Below are 21,470 nucleotides of genomic sequence, written 5' to 3'. Positions count from 1 at the left end.
TAAAGTTTCAGGTTAAACCAGCAGGAGCATAATTTGCCTCTCACCCTCTCTGCATTCAAAAGTGTTGATTTACAGCTGGTAAGTGTGCATCAAAGAGCACTTTAATCAGACAGGGGACATTAGTCACATTCACTCCTTTTTTAACAGTATTGAAATGTATTGTGAAGTATTTATCACACTTGCCAGTGCTTAATTAATACCATTACAAAAAGGCACCTATCTCCTGGTGGAGTAGGGTGGAAATAAAAGAGAGCGTATAAATAGAAATAACAGCATGCCATTAGCCACTTATCATAAGAATGCTGTCCTCTCTGGCTTTGACAGTGATTTCAACAACATCTTTGCATCCTTGCAGGTAAAGTCTTGCATTTTTATTTGAATGATGACAGCATCAAACTTAGCTATCAGGTTATTCTTCTGATATATACTTGTTTTGATTTGTTAAGATTTCTAAGAACAATTATAAAATGTCTGGATACTCTTAATGATTTTGTGAATTTTGACAAGGCAAGACAGGAAAAGGATGTTGTGACCCTGAGATCTTGAATTAATATGTTGGAAAACATTAACTTATCAAAGCATCACATGAGGCCTTATTATGGCAGCTGTGGAATGTGAATCATGTTATGATTGTCAGTTTGGATTGGCATGTTACGAGATGATTCTGTTTGTCCAAGAGTTCTGGAGGCCATGGCACTGCTGGACCTGAGATTTGCCAGAGTACCAACATGCACACTTTAATCACTGGGAATGATAAGCTTTAAGAATTAGCAATGAGCTACACTCTTTCACATATTCTCTGGAAATTCACATTACAGATGTGATAATTTACCGGTCAAATTCAGGGTTTTGTATGTTACAATGTTCGGGAAAATAGAGATCTATAGACTGTTAAGATGCACGAAATATGTATAGGATTCATTTGAAATAATATTTTTGAGGAATAACAGATTTCGTCAAAGCAAATAAGGGATTAGTCCTGAAAAATGCTTTGCCCTACTAGAACTGGAAAGCACACGACCTATACTACGTGCCAATCCAACAGGCATTTGTTGTACTTCTCAGATAATCATTATCGGCCATGATGCACAGACACACACATGCACATAGCTACCATCAAAGCTATATTTTTCCTGAAGAATAGATTCAGGTCTGGACAGCTGCTGGAGATGCACAGGTGGGACACCATCTGTTTACTGAAAACTGACCAAGTAACATAAATGTAATGACTCAAACAATATAGAATTAAAATGAAGTAGTGAAGAAAGATTGCAACAACTTTAACAACTAAATGTCATGAGCAGCAAACACAAGCACCCAAAAATATTTTCCTTCCGATTGTTTTTAAGGATTACAAACTGAGTAGCGGGAGGGGGGCTGTCAGGCACTGGTTGGCAGATAGTCATTTTAAATGTTTATTTATTCTATCTTATTAAGGTTTACTTTTTGTCTTGTTGACAGCACGAAGCACCAACGGCAATGTGAGTTCTCTTGGCATTTCAATGTTTTTCTCATTTTGCTTTTGTTAAACTTGATTCAGTATTGCTAAAAGACTATACTCTCAACAGTAGCATGCCATTACTTTTGAAGGTCAAGACACATTTGTTATGTTGTTTGAAAGTGCATGGTGTATTCCTATTTCAAGTGGCTATCCACTTGGAAATGATGACACAAGGGGAAAACAGATAAAGGTAGAATGAAAGGCCACTCCCATGCCCTTTGGCAGGCTGTTCTTAAATGATTCTACTGTGTTCAACAGTTGAAGGGCATGATATGTTTACTCTGTTTGAGTGCTCAAATATGAAACATTTTGTTAAGAGACATAGCAAAAAGTTGAACGTCTAACATCCTTGTTTGCCCTTTCTCTTTGTACTACAATACAAATAATGAAAAGGAGGAAAAGCAAATGGGGCTGAAATCTGACAAGATGAAAACACTAACATAAAATGACATATCATGTGATTACAGAGATAAAAGCAAAGAAGCATTTGTGGTCTAACATCAGAGACATAACTTAGCCCTCTCTTGGACATTCAACCTCATTTTTAAAGTGAACCTGTTTTTTTCCCTGCTTATATAACTCTACTATAAAACGATAAAAAAGCACTATTGAGTTCTCTCAGATACGCTGAGATTTTCCATCTAGATAAGACCAGTGCCCAAAGCAGCACAAGTTAAATAGTCCTTGAATGTTGGTATTTGGAGACACGCAGTGAATCTGTCACTGTGTATTACAGTGCAGGGAATGTGTTTGTGATTCAGTGCAGCCCAAAACCTTTAAAGAAACAGGGAACACAAGTTATAAATAGCTCTAGCTACCAACAGCACATTAATTGCAATGAAAAAGTATGTATAGGTGTAAGCAAAAAGCAGTGTCAAGTTTAATTAACACAATCAAAACAAATTCAAATTCAGTGTGTGAATTCATATTGAGTGTGTAATAAAGTAACTCAAAAGAACATCTCTATGTCACACTGCCTAGCGATCACTATATATATATATATATATATTATATATATATTTGACACTCATAGCATACTCAGCAAATGTATCATAGTCGTTGTTAAACTCTATAAGATCACATCTGACAGCCTTTATTTGAATCCATCATTTATTGTTAGCCCAAAAATAAAAGACATATGTAAATATACACCACGTAGGAGTTAACATTTAACATAAGTTCAATACATTCTTAAACAATGTGTGAAAATAACAACCAGCAGTGCTCAAATTAGCAGCAGGAAGTGTGGATACTATTGGATGCAAACTTTTTCCATCACTCCTATAACTCAGTATTCTACACATAATCTGTTTGCCACTGTTCCTCCTGTCTGGACATGATTTCCCAAATGCTTCAGAAGTCAGGATTTAGTCCAACCAATCCTTTATCTGGTTCCTCATTCCCAAATGTTGAGTTGCAGTTTTCATTTGTCATCTTCTGCAAGAGGTACCTGTTTCATGGCAGACACAGAGGCAGACACTTAGCATTGATGTGCAACATGAAAAGGTTACAGTTCCAATGCCTGGGGGAAAAGCTTAATAGAAAACAAATAATATAAGGGAAAAATGTTTCCTATATCTCCTCTGAGTTGGGATTTAGGTACAATGTACACTGGATTAGTGCTATTTGAAACCTCATATGTTTTTTGTGTTTACTGAGATATTAATTATGTTGGAGGGGGGGGGGGGATGACAAGGCATATAAGGTTTTGCAGACAGTTCAGGCAACAAGTGAGATGGACATAGACATTCATAGTAGTTAAAAAGAGGGCAGGGGTTATGACACACAGGTGCCTGCAGGCACAACCAAAGGCTGGAATGCTCATCTGTCAAAGAGGTGAGCTGGTGGACCAGGCAGGTGTGGAGGTAAGTGGATTACATCAACTCGAATTACTGACATCAAGTTGCTTTTTTGTGTGCTATATTTGTGTTTCTTTTTATAAACCAGGATATTTTACTGTATAGGCTTACTCAAGTATTTTTTCATACATGCAATAATAAATCGTATTATTCGTATAAAGTCACATGCAAAAAACATGATGAGAGATGAACATAAAGGCCATATCACCCCCGCAGAGGACGCAATGTGACCCAAATCAAACGCACCCACAATGAAACAACAGGTGCATGCTGGGTGCAGCTGGAGTCCTTAATGCTAACGGCGGATGATGCTTCAGGTGACATGTGCTTCTACCTTCAGTTAGGTGTGTGAGGCCTTTCTGCCGTTTCGGATTTGAATACTAGAGGACTTCGCGGTGCACAGAGCTCACAGAATGAAGTTTAAACGGTGAGTTCAACACACAACAAACTGTACAGAAGAGGATGTTTACAACAGCTTTGTTGCCTAGAAACTTAGCGTTGTATGTGTTGCAGTGTGTAAACAGCATCAACTGTATGCAGAGGTGGAAAGTAACTAAGTATCCTACACTTACTCAAGTAAATAAATAAGTACAATTGTAAGACCTTTACTTTAGTATTTCCATTTCTTCTACTTTGTACTTCTACTACAATTCAGAGGTAAATTGTGTACTTTTACTCCAGTTACTTTGCAGATTTGGATTTATGATGTGAAATAAAATGAACCCTTAAATCAGACTTTAGTTACACCTGGAGTAAATTCACAAGCTACCCTGCAGTGCAGTATACAAAGTCGTTAAAACTAGCTGCACCTTTACCAGCTTTGATAATACTTTAATGCATCAATAATTATAATCAAAACATATAATATATATTATTCTTAAATGGACCAATCTGCATAATGAGTACTTTTACTTTTGTTACTTTAAGTATATTTTGATGCCAATACTTTTGTACTTTTACTTGAGTAACATTTTGAGTGCAGGACTTTTACTTGTAACAGAGTATTCCTACACTCTGGTAGATCTGAGTACTTTTCCCAACTCTGCCTGTGGTCAAAACGTAATTCCTTTTAATTACTAATATGCAGAGATGGGGACTCGAGTCGCACTTAAGTCGCACACACAGAGACTTCAGACTTGACTTGGACTCGTGACCAAAAGACTTCAGACTCGATTTGGACTCGTGTGTTGGGACCATAGACTGTATATATAAATGGACGTAGGGTCCGTGACGTCACCCATAGGATTCTGCAGAGTTGCCGTGAAGCCCTTAGTAGGCGGAGTCGGCCACTAACGGCTCGACAGTGACGTCAGAGTCTATCTCCCGCCTTCTCCAGCCTGCTCCAAATAAGGGCAAAGAGGCGGTGCTGAGGCGGAGCCGAGGCGGGACAGGGCGGGACCTGCTGCCACCGAGCGTGACGTTCCAGACCTAGCTCAGGCTAAGAAGCTAAGCTAACATGCTCTCAGTATTAAGCTAACAACCTATGCTAACAACCCAGCTTGCGGTCACTGCTCCTCGTTCCCGGCATATTCTGAAGGTAAGATACCCTGTAACTTTACAAAACGTGTCCTTTTGATTTAAATGTTCTTGAACCTACACTATACAATTGTTTTTTAAGTGCTTCACCGTTTTTCAAATATAAATCTCATTTAACTAAACTTTGTAAACTAGCAGAGATATGGCCAGTGTTGCGTGAATTAAATGTGATTAATGAAATATGACTGTAGAAAAAGAAAGGTGCTTTTATATTGATTTTTTTTATTTCAGCATTAAGAAAAAAGAAGATTGCAACCTCCTCCACGCCAAACTGCACAACCTGTAAGTTGATGGTCCTGGCTTACTTTACATGACTTCAGATGGTTGACATTACACACAAACATACTATACATATACATGTGTGCACAATTGTAGATAAACAGCACACAGTATATAAATATATATATATATATAAACTGTGTGCTGTTAATCTGTTTTTTGAGGTTTTGCTCTCTTGTTACTTTTAACCATACAGGTGTGATATCATAGTTATTTTGTATGTTATTGTCAAAGGAACAAAATGAGCAACCCTTTATACTTAATTTGATATTCCTCATGATCTGAAGCATTTGTTACTCTCATTTATTTTCCTCCCATAGTGACTGTATGGATAATCGGAGACAGCTATGTCCGGCGTGGAGCCCAGAGAGCTACAGAGACCATCAGCAGCAACCTTGGCCTCGACCTGAGGGTGTGCTGGTTCGGTTGGGGTGGACTGCGCTGGAGAGGTGTCCTCCCTTTCTTTTCCTACTCCCTGCGAGGAAGAGCAGTCCTGGATGTCCTCCTCATCCACTGTGGCGACAATGACTTGGGGGATGTGCCCAGTGTTCAGTTGCTGAACCAGATGAAGGAGGACCTGCACCAGCTTCACCATCGGCACCCTGGCTTGAAGATCATGCTCTCCCAGAGGCGCCGGTGGAGGGCTGGTGCAAATCCTGTCAAAATTGACAAGGCCCGGAAGTTTGTTAACAGTGTGATGGCTTCTTTTGTTCATAGCCTAAATGGTGCCATTGTTGACCACTCCAACATTAGACATGACAGTCCTGGGCTGTTTTTGAGAGATGGAGTTCATTTCACCCCTAGGGGAAATGATATTTTTTTAAAGTCACTAGCCAATTGCCTGAAAGACCACCTCCAAAGACTGTGAACTGCTAAAATGTCAGTATCACTGTCTTTGGATTTGGCCTTTAGAGTATGTATTCTAAGGCCCTTGCTAAGCCCAGACTGTCATGGCTAATGTTGAGTTAGATATTACATCTGTAGCCATAACACTGTTAACATGGCTGCTCTTCCTCTTCCCCACATCCCACCCCCCCTCTTCCCCCAATGGACTCTGCAGCTCTCCAGGCCCATGCTGGGCATGGCTGTCTTTCAAACCTTTTATTTTGTATTTGTTATGATGTTTTTTGTTATTTTATTTGTTAAAATAATTATGTATTTATGTAAATATTGAAAATAAATTACATTCATATTTTCACTTATTTTGTCTACTGCTTACTGAACATGTTAGCTATCACATCCAAATGGGACTATCAAATGAAAGGCTAAGCTTACCATACAATACAGAAAACATTACACATTAAGGCTCAAATATTTTCCCAAGCCGGAGCAGTCTGAAAAGAGTCCCAAGATGTCGGTTTTCATGTATTTTTGAATAAAGGTTTCCTTTAGGTGATCCAGACAGGCTGGACCAGTGGGTGCTGAACATCCGGAGGAATAAATGGACCCCCAACGTTTCTTCTCGCCTGTGCAGTGCACACTTTGAGAGTCATCCCTTCAGCACGGACTCCTGGGTACAGATCCTTTTTAAAAATAATAATAACTTGGTTCCATTTGTGAGTGTAAATTGTTGTTACTAATTAAATACATGTTATACATCATACAATGCTAAATAATTGTTATGGCACAGCTTGCACATCAGTGATGAGTAATGTTCTTTTGATTAAAGGCCAAATTAAGAATTTGCCAGTTAAGTAAAGAAACATAGAAATCGATTTTTTTGCAAACCATCACATTTCTATTCAATTTATGCAAAGACTCTTTATCATAGATAGAGAATTGCCATTTCCCCCCACATACTCTGTTAAAAACAGATGAATTATATTACCTTTTTTTACATTATTTTAATAGCAACATTCATTCATCTGTTGTCATCTCATAACTTATTTATCTTAACAGCTATCACTGTAAAAAAAAAAATGATTTAATTTAATTTTACTATACAATATTTATCTTTACATTCTGTTCTTGCATATGTTTTATTATATGTACGTGTATATAGATTTCTGCCTGCACTAATTTATTATTCTTAATTTAATTTTGAATTTATTTTATTGTTTTATGTCTTATATAACTATGTTGCATTGTTGGAGGAGCTCGGGACAGATGATTTGCATTGCCATTCCTACACTGTAGCCTATGTGCTATGACATAAATCCTTTGAATCTGAATCTTGGAAAACACAACATCTTGACAATGAATACTACGCAGTCATTTATCAGTGACAATGCAAATAACAAGAAGGTCTCCCCTAGTCCCATGTATTTTGGCATAAAATATGTCATAAGCATACCATAGAATGTAATTACGAAGTGCAACACCCACAATCCCTACAGGGTCGTAACGTCACAGAAGATAATACCTTTTAGAGAGTTTTGTTCAGTATGCAGATAAATATTTGTTTTACAATAGAAACATTTTTTTCTGAGCATCAACTTTAAATCTTTTGTCAACAAATAAAAAACATCTTAATTTCCTTTACGACAACATTTTGTTTATAACACCACTACATTAACAATAAGCATAGGAAAATGATAAATGTCAACATTTAAGATTGTGCTTTTACTCTTTATTTAATTAGATCTATTTCACATTGAAAGTTACATCTTGCATTTTATGAAAAGTAAAGGTTTCGAATCATTGTATGACTTAAAGTGCCAGTGAAGTGCATTTTTTTGCGCCAAAATGAAATGGCAGTTTCATTCCTTACATATCATTGTGCCTGTTCATGGCTAAAATAATTTTAATTATTGATTAATTCATTATGAAAAATTAAAAAAATATTTTTTAATAATAACGGCCGTCTGAGCCTACCGGAAGTTGCAGACGATAGCGCGGTGACGTCACAAGATGGGCCCAGTTGTGATTGTAAACATGGCGGAGACTTTGGAAAGTGATACAAGTGTGAGAGAATGATTGATTTTGACAGTTTTCTCGATTTAATTCCATTTCCTGCCTTTCTACAAATATATTAGGGACTATAGTGTTAACAAATCCAAGAAAAATGTGTAATGTACATAATGAGTGTGCACACTTATCTAGTATCCTATCCATGTGAACCTGTTTTATTTGTGATGACCTCACACCCTCACCCGGGAAGATGTTTTTCTTTAAATTGAAGTTAAAGGCATCAATCTGGTGCACTTTGAGGGCAACATTAAGAGATGTATGGATACAGCTCTCAACACTCATATCAAACATATATTTCAATAATCAAAAAACATTGGAAGGATTTCTTAACCTATTTTATACAACTAACATAGATGGAAATATTTGTTTACATAGATGACCAAACCAACTGAGATAACTTAGGCTACAGTTTACAATCTAATCACTCAGAGTCCTTTACCTCCCTGAGCTGACATTATCTCTCTCAGTCCAACAGGAGAGGACTCTCCCTCTTGAAACAGCTAATCTCCGTTAGCTCCGAGCTAGCACTAGATGCTAACAACAACCCTGTAACTCTCTCAGTCTCTCTTTCTCTCTCTCTCGAATCGACCAGTGGCCTTTATTTGTCATGAACAATCAACGAATCTACGAAACAATGACACCAGCCAGACTCACCTTCATCTTTTGGGAACAGAAACATCGCCACTTCGGCAGACTTGACATTACTACAGCCAGCGGCAATGCATCGCTTCCCGTGTGTTTTCCTCCTCCCTTTTTCTTCACTGTCGCCTCCATTGTCAGGTTTTCTCGATTGGCAATCACTTCCAGTCGACTCCGACACACTTCCAGTAAAATACTCGCTCAAAAACTTTGATAAATTCGACTTTGAAACAGAGAAACAATACACTGTGATGAATGTAAACACTTCGGAGGCGACCATCTTGTGACGTCACGCAGTAGCTCGCAAGCCCACGCCCACGAAGGCGGAGGTCAACTGCGGATTTCACGGCAGCAAATTCAAAACTCATCAAATTAGTTGCTATTCCAACATCTTTTGATATGGGTTTCATGGGACAATTTTGGTCATTACCTATATGTATTAGCATAACAGATCATGCACAGGCGCACACTTCACGGGGTCTTTAAGTACACTAGAAAATAATTAAAAGATGTGCAACACCCTGTATCAGTAATTCAAATGATATAACTTATGTACAGAGTTGGGAGGGCTACTTGCCAAAAACACAACCAGTAACTTAATGTGAGTATCAAGATATAAAAGTAATGTAATCTGATAACTTTATTTTTCTTTTGGATTACCTCAATATCAAATGCAATGCAAATAAACACAGGAGAGAAGAAATATGAATATGATTTGTTTACTTAAATGTATAATATAATACCATAAAGCAGATTCAGGCAGTAGGTGTACATATTCACAATGAAAGTATTAGCCTACAGAACAGTACCGCTTCCAGAGAAGAGATACCATTTGATAATTTTACAACAAGCACTATATGCTCTTTTTAGGTTTTGAATAAGATTGTAATCCTGAGTTTCCCTATTATTAGAAAAGTCAAACTAATGCGATTACATCTCTTCCTATGTAACTAAGGATTACACTTCCCTTTTTTTCTATACGATCTTGATTCGTGTTAGATGTAATCCATTACTGCCTAAGCCAATACAAGTCATCACTTGGAAAATTGTCTCAAGTTATAAATGATGCCTTCAATGTCTTTCACGTGGAGAAGACATCCCATTGGCCGAGGCGTTGCAACTTCCCTCAAGCGTCCTACATGAAAGCAAGATCACATGTTAGAAATGTGTGCACAAACTATTCAGGTACTTGGTTTAAAGCCCAAGTGTGAGAGTGAACAGAGGCGGAGTCTGTTTGTTTGGCTGCTGCTACCCAAACCAACATCCTCCTCACAAGCATTGACTGTTGGAATGTCATTACGCTCCACATGTGGAACAACAAAGGCTTCTTCAGGCGTGCCTTGTATCATAATGATATTGCTCTGATCAGCAGCAAGACTGTTTTTCACCACTACCATGGTCTCCATCTGCAACCTACTCATTGCTGTTAACAGTCGAACTAGGAGTGTCACTTACCTCGTCATTGCTACTCACCTGCTTCTCCTTCCAGGCTGTTGTTCTTTGGTGAAATACAAAATGGTGGGCACTCGCAGTGTTTTTCAGGCATCTCCTTCCCTAATAAAAATAATAAACAAAAAACACATAAAATAACTTTTGAGGTATTCAACTTTCTTTGAATAATGTTGTTTTAAATGTAAGAGTGCAATTATAAAAGACAATAGAGGGCCAACATGTTAACTATGCAGTTAATCTATTCAACAATTACGTGTTTCCAAGATTCAGATTCAAAGGATTTATGTCATAGCACATAGGCTACAGTGTAGGAATGGCAATGCAAATCATCTGTCCCGAGCTCCTCCAACAATGCAACATAGTTATATAAGACATAAAACAATAAAATAAATTCAAATTAAATTAAGAATAATAAATTAGTGCAGGCAGAAATCTATATACAACGTAAATATAATAAAACCGACCCAAAGACAACAGGAGGTTTAATGACATATTCACTTAATAACGCATGAACAACTTTTACAAATATTTCTATATAGTCTGTGTTTGGTAAATGTAATCTGGGTTGCACATTTCCTGCTGAAATACATGCCTACCAAGTTACTGCGTGGCACTTTGGTTTTGATAAAACAGTGTAGTTCCACTATATAAGCGTTACATTCATAATCAACGAGATAATATGCAAGATAAATAGCTATTTGTTGTTATTCTTAATGCTTGTCATTCACACGTTAAGAAAATAAAATAAGTACCGATACATAGCAGAACAATTGTGGCGATGTTCAGCTTATAAGCCTTGTTCAACATCATTTCTTTAGCTAATACTATAGCGGGCTGCAGGGGAACCAATTCCGCGTTTCGCTGCAATTCCTTGATCTCCAGTTATAACGCCGGGCTCCGCCGCTGGCCGAAGCTAACGGAGCCGCAAAGGGCTAGCTACGGCTCCGGTTAGCTTCGGCGGCGGACTCCGGCGGCCACCACTGGGATAATTGGGTCCCCTTTTACCATATGCTCCCATTTAGCATTATGGGCGTCATAGCCATAGACCTATAAAAGTCTTACCCAAGGGCTGAATCATAAACTAAACTGTATATATACACATGTATAAAGGGTTACGTCCTTTGCTGGCTAATAAGCTACATAACAAGCTAAGCTAACAAGCACACACACACACACCTGCTAACGGGGGTTACATGTATAATATTATCATTTACTCACCGAAAAAAGCTGAGAGTAGACTTCTTAGAAGTTCTGTTAGTACATTCAAGCGCACAGCACGACATCGTAATTGTCTAGTATATCAACACGAACACGGCTAAAGCTAAAGGGTCAAGTACAGTACATGATTAACTAACGTTGTAGCCTCTATGGTTGTAGCCTAGCAGAGTGGACAAGTTGCTGTTAGCTGACAGCGAGGTCATGTACGTGTCTATCAACGTGACCACGCCCTAATTAATGCAAAAACGTTGAGACCTAATATAAATAAAAGGGTCGTGTTAGAAAAACAATTCACTCACAGATCCATAATCATGAAGGTGGAATCTAACTATATCGATAATACAAATGTATGGAGCCAGGGACAGAAACATGTTTTTTTCTGCTGTAAAGTTGGGCATTTTAACATGGGGGTCTATGGAAATTGCTCCTTTCTGCAGTCATTGCCTATCGGCCAATATATGAACTGCAGTGTGTGGCACTTCCGTATTGGCTTCCCGGCTGTTCCCCAGAGTTTGCCGCTTGGTTGGGACTCGTGAACAATCATTGTGTTTTCTATTGTTGGCGTATTAAAGGTGGGGTAGGTACATTTGAGAGAAACCGGCTCGAGATCACTAGAATTTGAAAATACACAACCGGAGATAATCTGCTAGAGGCTGCTACATCCTTATAGAGCCCGCCTCCTCCAACACACACAAACGCGCACATGACCAATGAGGGCACGAGATAAGTTTGTGCCCAGATGGAAGGCTGACAGGCAGGTAGGCCATCCAGTTATTTTAGCCAGGCTCATTACGCAGACGTGCGCGCCTCTGTTACTACCTCGTAGTAACACCATGGCGACCGGCGGCACACCTGCAGCTGTACCGCTTGTAATTAGGTTCAACTACAAAAACTTCGAACAAAACGCCGGCGGCACCAACAAAAGGAGCGCACACTGCAAAGTCTGCAATATCAAAATCAAGGATGCTGGCGCAACAACGTCAAATTTCATCAGGCACTTGAAAACTCACCCGGAGAGGTCAGTCACATTAACGCATGGACGGTTAGCAAACATGTTTAGCTCAGCATCAGCTATGTAATGTTAACTAGCTTGCTACTAGCTTTGTAACTGAATATTTGAAACGATTAGTGAATTGCTTGTCACAGTTGTTTGAGTTGAGTGGCGTTGACATCCAACTCTTGACATGACATAAAAAAGGTCGGTAACGTTAATCATTTTCCCTGCGGGGGATTACTAAAGTATTTGTGATACTGATTTCTGATTCTGAAGTGTTTTGCTTATAAGTTGTTTGCATTTAGCTAAAGTGTGATGTTTTTTCTCATATTGCATTGCAATAGCCTGTTTAAAGTGATCATATAACAAACAACTAATCAGTACTCATACTGTATGCTAATAGATATAGGAGTGATAATAACACAGTAAATGCTTTGAATTTCTTAGATATAGCTGTGCAGTATTCTTAACAGACTGGATAGCAGCAGACAATAGAAGGCTTATTACAACCAGAAGAGACATGAGACTTTTATATTTTTAGAGACTTGAGACTTGACTTGGACTCGTGACCAAAGACTTGAGACTTGATCAAGTCTCACCCCACAAAGACTTGAGACTTGACTTGGACTCGTGACCAAAGACTTGAGACTTGATCAAGTCTCACCCCACAAAGACTTGAGACTTGACTTGGACTCGTGACCAAAGACTGAGACTTGACTTGGACTTGCAAAAAAGACTTGTGAACATCTCTGCTAATATGTTTGCTGCTGTCTGTTTAATATACTTTAGGGCCTTCATGTGTGGTCGGCCTTTTCTAAATCTTTTTATGATCATGTTGATATGTCTTTACATGAATGTGAAAAAAACTTTTTTGCACCTGCCGCAGTGTGCTAGCTCATAGTGATGTATTTTTCTTTGTTTTTTGTGTAGTTTGGCAGTTACATTTATAACCGGTTATTTGTGATTTGTGCACAGGCTGCAACATTTCAAATGAAGATTGAATTTATCATCATCATCATCTTTATTTAAGAGACTCTTGGTCCATTATTACAAAACATACACACTCAAATACAACTAAAAAAAGGCAGCCATACCAATGTTTCCACAGAGGTGACTGGTATCGTACAGCACTGAGACACGGATTTGAAAGCAGCATATGACAGAGTTATGAGAAACATTCAATCGACAGATGAATTTGTACATCAGACCTCTCAAAAGAGCATGGAACGTGTTGACTCGTGCATTACAGAACATTTCACTTGCACTGCACCACCCTTGGTTTTCTAAGCAGTATACGCAAACAGTCATTTATATGCAACCTGGAGCTTCCGGAGGCTCGCCTTCTTATACTTGACCCACAAGGGGGCAGTATAGAGAGGAGTGCAATACGCTCTAAAGAGGTTCACCTTAACCTTATCTGAACACCAAGAGAATTTTCTAGCAACATGTTGGCTTGTATATATAGACACGCCGCTGTCTATACATGTCATCATCATCAGCCAATTTCATCTGTGATGATGTGTCCCAGATACTTCGTGTTACAGCAAACAGACACCACCTGTCCTGACAGATAGAATGTTGGAAAACAAAGGTTCTTATCCCCTTTTGCTCTACAGATCATTACAGCGCTCTTCTTAGCATTGTATTTAACGTCAAAATTTTGACTCCGTAATCAGAACAAACATTTAGCAACTGTTGAAAACCAGCACTGCTAGGAGAAACAATTGCCAGATCATCGGCATACATAAGATGGTTTACAATCACATTACCAATCACACACCCTGTTTTACAGACACTTAAATCATCTGATAGATCATTCATATAGATATTAAAAAGGCTCGGTGAGAGGAGCCCCCCCTGGCGGACTCCATTACCAACACCAAATAGCGCCGAGACTGCATTCCCCCATTTTATCCGCATGCTCTGGTTGGCATACCAATAAGCCAGGATCCTAATTATACTGTTAGGCACACCTCTTTGTCTCAATTTTAAAAACAGTTTATGATGGTTAACTCGGTCAAAAGCCTTAGAGGCATCAATGAAACCAATCAGAACAGTGGAATTCTGTCTTCTATATGTTTCTACCATTTCCTTCAAAGCATAGATGCATAGCTCAGTACCATGCTTAGCCTTGAAGCCAAACTGGTTATCTGAGGTACATAAATAAGAACATAGTCTATCCAACAACAATTCTTTCCAGGACTTTGGATAACACACTGGCCAGAGCAATTGGTCCTATAGTTATCCAAGCTCCCTACCTTGCCCGCTTTGTCCTAATGACAGGGACCAAGGTAACCGTCAACATGGAGTCTGGCAACATACCATGAGTCCATGAGGCCGGTAAAACAAATGGCAAGAAGAACTGCAACCTTCGGGCTTGCCAGTTTAAGGTGCTCTGCAGTGATTCGGTCAGAGCCGCATGCTTTGTTATCAGTTAGCTGTTCAATTGCTCGATAAACCTCTTTAGCTGTGATTCCCACTGTGTCACTTTTCACAACACTACCAACTTGTAGGGGTCACTTTTAACACAATTAAGTATAGTAGAGTAATGTTGCCTCCACAACTCGGCTATGTTATCGGCTCCAGATACTCCCTCTATGGTACACGGTAATGACGTACTGGCCCTGTTCAAGAGCTCTCACCTCCGTCCAGAAGCCAGTCACATCATTATGAAGGAGCTTTTCAGCCATCGAGTCCGCTCTCAATGTTTCTGTGTGTTTGTTGACATAACGAACTGCATATTTATATCTAGCATGTGTACGCTTTTTGAGATCCAGGACAGGCCCCTCTCTGGGCCTTCCTGCCTGGACCCAGGCCCCAAAAGCATTCTTGGCTTCAGCGTATTGATCAGCCACATGTGTATTCCACCCTGGCTTGACGTTGTGTCCTCTTCCTAGAGTAGGTACAGCACGGTATACTGGCCTCCCATACAGCTCCCACAAATACAATCATACATGTTACAGAGGTCTTCACGGTGAGAGCTTTCATTACAACCCACATCAACACACAGAGTTGCCACTTTGGGTAGATATACATCACTTAATAGGACATCAGTTCTCCCATAGTACAATAGCCTATCCTCATTTGTGAGCTTGGACCAGTCCACTTTAGTGGTACAGGCATGTTTAGCCTCCTGAGACATCTCAGGGAGACTATCACAATCTAGTGACATTATAAAAGGAATGTGATCTGACATTGATGCCTCATACACAATCTCAATTGATCTTACAATGTCATGGGCATTAGCAGTGCTTATGCAATGGTCAAGCCATGAAGTTGTATGCCAGGTCTCGCTTATATATGAATAGCTATCTGTAGGCAGAAGTATTTGGCTTGATAATATAAGATTGTTATCATCACAAAACTGTAGCATATGCTTAGCAAACAAGGACCTTTTGTCTGATATGTCAGCATTCATATCACCCACTACATAAACACTGGAGGAATGATTATCAACAATAAAAGAATGTATAAAAGCAAGTCTGTTCAGGTATTCATCTTCATTATGCTGTGACTCATATGGTGTATATACATTGAGAATGCTAAACTCCTTGTTATTCATTTATGTTTATGTTATGTGGTTTAGACATGATGTTCCACTAAGCTGACTTGTTGATGACATTCTTTTGTAATATTTCATTGAGGAAGTCGAACAGTATGATACTTGAAAGGTAGGGTAAGTAAGAATGGAGAAACCAGCTTGAGTACGCTAGAAATTGAAAGTACGCAGCCGAAAAAAATCTGCCCCTTCCTTTCATGGATGTATAATGAGAACTATAGGTTACTTACGTAACCCCAGACCTCAGAGTAACATGAAGTGAGATGTCTCACTATGGGATGCGCCTCATCGCGGAGCAAACAGAAGCATCAATCTCATTACGCCAATCCTGATTGGCTGGTGATCTTGACGTCAACGTCAGGGGAAATCACCCCCTATAAGTAGCCTGCGCCACGACGCATGCGTCATTCAAAATAAGCACCTCTTCTCGCTTCACCATAGCAAGGAGGGCCGTCTGGTGAGACATCTCACTTCATGTTACTCTGAGTGCTGGGGTTACGTAAGTAACCTATAGTTCTCATTCATAACACTCCGTTCGATGTCTCACTATGGGAAATTGTAGCTCCCGTATTGCCAGACGAGCTTATCTCGAAGATCACGATCAACCAGAATTTAACAGGTGGAGTCCCGACTCAACAAGGTGCCCAGCACTGCTCGGGCCACGCTTGGAGCGGAGACGTCCAGCCTGTAAAAAGCGGACAAAAGTGAGCGGCGAAGACCAGCTTGCCGCTGCACAGATATCCTGGATGGAGAACACCCCTTGAACAAGCCCAGGATGTAGCCAGCCCCGAGTCGAGTGAGCCCGCAGACCCGAAGGTGCTTGCAGATTCTGACTCGTATAGGCCAAAGCAATCGCCTCCACGATCCAGTGGATAGTCGTTGCTTAGTAACAGGCTTACCCTTGTGAGGTTTAGCCCAGGACACGAAGAGTTGGTCATTAAGACGAAGCTCTTTTGATCTGTCCATATATGTGTGTAAAGTCCGGACTGGACACAATAGATCCTGCTGCTGCTCCCCGGAGGAAACCAGTTGCGGAGGAAATGCCTCAATGTCAATTGGGGTACACGAACCAACCACCTTTGGTGTAAAGGCAGGGTTGGGTTTCAACAACACCTCTCGTTTGCCCTGGGGCGAACTGAGTGCATGAGGGATGTACAGACAGTGCATGGATATCGGCTGACCCGTTTAGGCGGATGCCATGGGCCAGTAACAGCACTGTCTTGAGTGACAGAAGTTTCATGTCAGCTCCTTCCAGGGGTTCAAATGGGGTCATTTTGAGCCCATTTAAAACCACTGCCAGGTCCCATAAGGGCACCAGCGACCTGGAGACAGGGAGGAGCCTGCGCGCTCCCTTCATAAAACGGCAAACCAAAGGATGTTGGCTAGCCGTCTTACCCTCAAAGCCCACATGGCATGCATCAATAGCAGCCAGGTACACCTTGATCGTGGAGAAAGCTCTGTGTTTATCGATCAAGTCCTGTAGGAATGATAAAATCACCCCGACAGGACATTGAAAAGAGATGTGCCTTCTTGAAGGCACACACTCTCAAACACACCCTCCACTTACAGTCGTAAGAGACCTGGTGGAGGAGCTCTCGCACTCTGAATAGTGTTTATCACCTTCTGAGGGAGTCCCACTGTATTCAGATTGTACCACTCACTGTTACGGTTATCTGAGAGAACCCAAACGCAGGACACGGCAGTGTGTTATAAAGGTTTTATTTGGAGGAGATAATCCGGCTGGAGAGTATCCACTGGAGCGTAATCCATTGAAGAGTATCCTCCGGAGTTTTAATCCACTGGAACGTAATCCACTGAAGCGTAATCCTGGAGCACAAGAAGAACAGGTAAGAATAAATTCAGGTGTAGCGAAAATAGTCACTATACTATAAGAAGGCTGAGAAGGCTAAGAGTTTTACAACGATCTGGCGCTGACAGGTTGTGGAGCCTCCGCTGATATACCATCTGTAATGGCTGATGGGAATCAGGTGTGTTGCAGTGGAGAGTGCTCAACTGGTGGAGATTTGAGCCGGGAGCCAGGAGTGACAGGCCACCACGCCCACACAGACAGGGAAAGGGAAAACACACACACAAGGAAGGTGGCTGGAGAATGCATCCACCACAGTACCCCCCCCCTTTAAAGGGACGCCTCCAGGCGGTCTACCAGGTTTACCAGGTCTTCCAGGGTTATCCCGGTGGAAGTCCCGTATCAGAGATGCGCCCACGATGTCCTCGCCGGGGAACCCAACACCTCTCCTCTAGACCATAGCCCTCCCAATCCACCAGATATTGGAATCCCCTTCCACGGCGACGAACGTCCAACAATCGCCTGACGGTGTACGTTGGATGATTATTGATGATGCGGGGGGGTGGGGGAACACTCACTGGAGGAGACAAAGGACTGCTGGCAACAGGTTTCAACAGAGATACATGAAATGTTGGATGAACCTTCATGTGTGAGGGAAGTTTGAGTTTGACTGCAGATGGATTAATAATGGAGTCGATGATGAAGGGACCGACATACCGTGGGGTAAGTTTTTTTGACTCTGTCTTGAGTGGGAGATCTTTGGATGAAAGCCAAACACTCTGACCTGGTAAGTAGTTGGGGGCCTGGGTCCTGTGGCGGTCTGCGATGAGGCGGTTGCGGGCAGCGGAGCGGAGCAGGGCTGCTCGGGTGTCCCTCCACACCTTACGACAGCGACGAAGGTGGGTCTGAACGGAGGGAACAGCAACTTCCTCTTCCTGGGCTGGAAACAGAGGTGGTTGGAAACCCATGGCACAATGAAAATACCTGTGGCTGCACTTGGCAGGGAGTTGTGGGAATACTCGATCCATGGCAGATGTGGGATCCATGGCAGATGTGGGACCCATGACGAAGGGTTCTTGAAAGCCACACAATGAAGGGCCGACCCCAGATCCTGGTTGGCCCGTTCTGTTTGCCCGTTCGTCTGAGGATGATAGCCAGATGACAGGCTCACCGATGCTCCCAGAGCCTGACAGAAGGCCTTCCAAACGTGGGAAATGAACTGGGGGCCCCGGTCAGAGACGATGTCGGTGGGGATCCCATGAAGTCGAACTACATGGTTGACCACAAGATCTGCAGTCTCTCGGGCAGTGGGAAGTTTGGAAAGAGCCACAAAGTGTACCATCTTTGAGAATCTGTCCACAATAGTTAGGATGATGGTATTTCCTTGTGAAAGTGGAAGTCCAGTAACAAAATCCAATGCCACATGCGACCAAGGGCGACTAGGTACTGGCAGTGGGCGAAGCAGGCCAGCGGGAGGCTGGTGGGAGGACTTGGCGCGGGCACACACTGTACAGGCAGCAACAAAGGCCCTGGTGTCTTGAGCCATGGAAGGCCACCAGAAGCGTTGTTTGAGAACGAACAGTGTGCGATGGACACCAGGATGACATGAGAAACGAGAGGTGTGTGCCCACTGCAGGACCTTGGAGCGAACAGGGGTAGGCACAAAAAGACAATTAGCTGGGCAGTTACCTGGGCTAGGCTGCGCTCGCTGGGCCTCCCTGACCAATGACTCAATCTCCAAGGTAACAGCCCCTACCACGCAGGAGGCAGGCAGGATAGTGTCTGGACTGGCAGCTGGTCCATCGGAAGCGAACTGGCGAGAGAGGGCGTCAGGCTTGAGGTTCCGTGACCCTGGACGGTAGGTGAGGGTGAATGAGAAGCGGCCGAAATACAGGGCCCATCGAGCCTGACGGGAGTTAAGGCGCTTGGCAGATTGGATGTACGCCAGGTTCTTGTGGTCCGTCCATACAATAAAAGGGAGTTCAGCTCCCTCCAGCCAGTGCCTCCACTCCTCTAGAGCAAGTTTGACAGCCAGCAGCTCTCTGTTACCCACGTCATAGTTCTTCTCAGCTGGGGTGAGGCGGCGAGAGAAAAATGCACAAGGACGCAATTTTTGGTCTCGTTCCGAGCGCTGGGAAAGAACTGCTCCTACCCCGGTGTTGGAGGCATCGACCTCCACAACGAACTGGCGAGAGGAATCAGGGTGGATGAGCACAGGGGCAGTGGTGAAGAGTCTCTTTAGCTCTGAAAAGGCTGCATCGCACTCTGGGGTCCAGGAAAAGCCAGTTGTGGGGGAAGTGAGTCTGGTTAAAGGACCCGCCACTCTGCTGTAGTCCCTGATGAAGCGCCGATAGAAATTGGCGAAACCAAGAAACTGTTGAAGCAGTTTGACTGAGGTTGGTTTGGGCCACCCCACCACTGCTTGGATCTTCTCAGGGTCGGACCTAAGCTTTCCTTCCTCAACGATGTAGCCCAGGAATGAGACTGTGTTGACATGGAATCCGCATTTCTCCGCCTTTACAAAGAGTCTGTTCTCCCGGAGTCTCTGCAGCACCTGCCTGACATGGATAATGTGCTCCTCCTTGTTACGAGAGAATATGAGGATGTCATCCAGGTAGACAAAGACTGATCGGTTGAGGAGGTCACGGAGCACATCGTTCACCATTGACTGAAAGACTGCAGGGGCATTCGTTAGTCCAAAAGGCATCACCAGATACTCGAAGTGACCGAGTGGTATGTTAAAGGCCGTCTTCCTCTCGTCCCCTTCTCGGATTCTGACGAGGTGGTAGGCATTGCGGAGGTCCAGTTTGGAAAAAATGGTGGCTTCCTGGAGGGGTTCAAAGGCGGAGTTAATGAGGGGTAGTGGGTATTTGTTTTTTACAGTAATGGCATTGAGACCCCTGTAATCAATGCAGGGCCGCAGTGAGCGGTCCTTCTTGGAGACGAAGAAAAACCCAGCAACGACCGGGGAGGAGGATGGCCGAATGACACCAGCAGCCAGGGAGTCATGGATGTCACTAAGCCACCAGGGTGGGAGGAGGGGGTCAGGAGGACGGGACTGAACTGACCGCCCAGGGGCACGGCAGAGGACCAGGAAGGGGTCTCGGGCGGACGGCCCGGGGGCAAGGCAGAGGACCAGGAAGGGGTCTCGGGCGGGCGGCCCGGGGGCAAGGCAGAGTCCAAAAAGGGGGACTCGGGTGGACGGCCCGGGGGCAAGGCAGTGGACCAGGAAGGGGTCTCGGGCGGACGGCCCGGGGGTAAGGCGAAGTCCAAAAAGGGGGACTCGGGCGGACGGCCCAGGGGCAAGACAGAGTCCAAGGTGGGGACCATGGAGGGGCGAAGGCAGCGGCAGGAAGAGTCAGGGGGCCGGGCCCGAGGGTGAAGACCAGACAGCTCCGCAGGCCGGGCAGGAAGGCGCTGACGGGACAGCGCCGGAGGCCGGGCATGACCCGGTGTCGGAGCTGGTGGGACAAGCCTCGGCAGGATCCCCCACGGAATAGCACCAGGACACGGGATTGGCAGGACCCCCGGCAGGAGAGCAGTCGGCGGGGCCTCCAACAGCACAGGACAAGGAGCTGGCAGGACCCCCGGCAGGAGAGTAGATGGCGGGACCCCCAACGGGACAGGACAAAGGGTTGGCAGGACCCCCGACAGGAGAGTAGTCGGCGGGGCCTCCAACGGCCCAGGACTAAGAGTTGGCAGGACCCCCGGCAGGA

Source organism: Pseudochaenichthys georgianus, chromosome 1 (assembly GCF_902827115.2).
Source record: "Pseudochaenichthys georgianus chromosome 1, fPseGeo1.2, whole genome shotgun sequence".
NCBI classification, from domain to species: Eukaryota; Metazoa; Chordata; class Actinopteri; order Perciformes; family Channichthyidae; genus Pseudochaenichthys; species Pseudochaenichthys georgianus.
The sequence above is the reverse complement of the archived record's forward strand: the minus strand, read 5'-3'. Positions refer to the sequence as shown.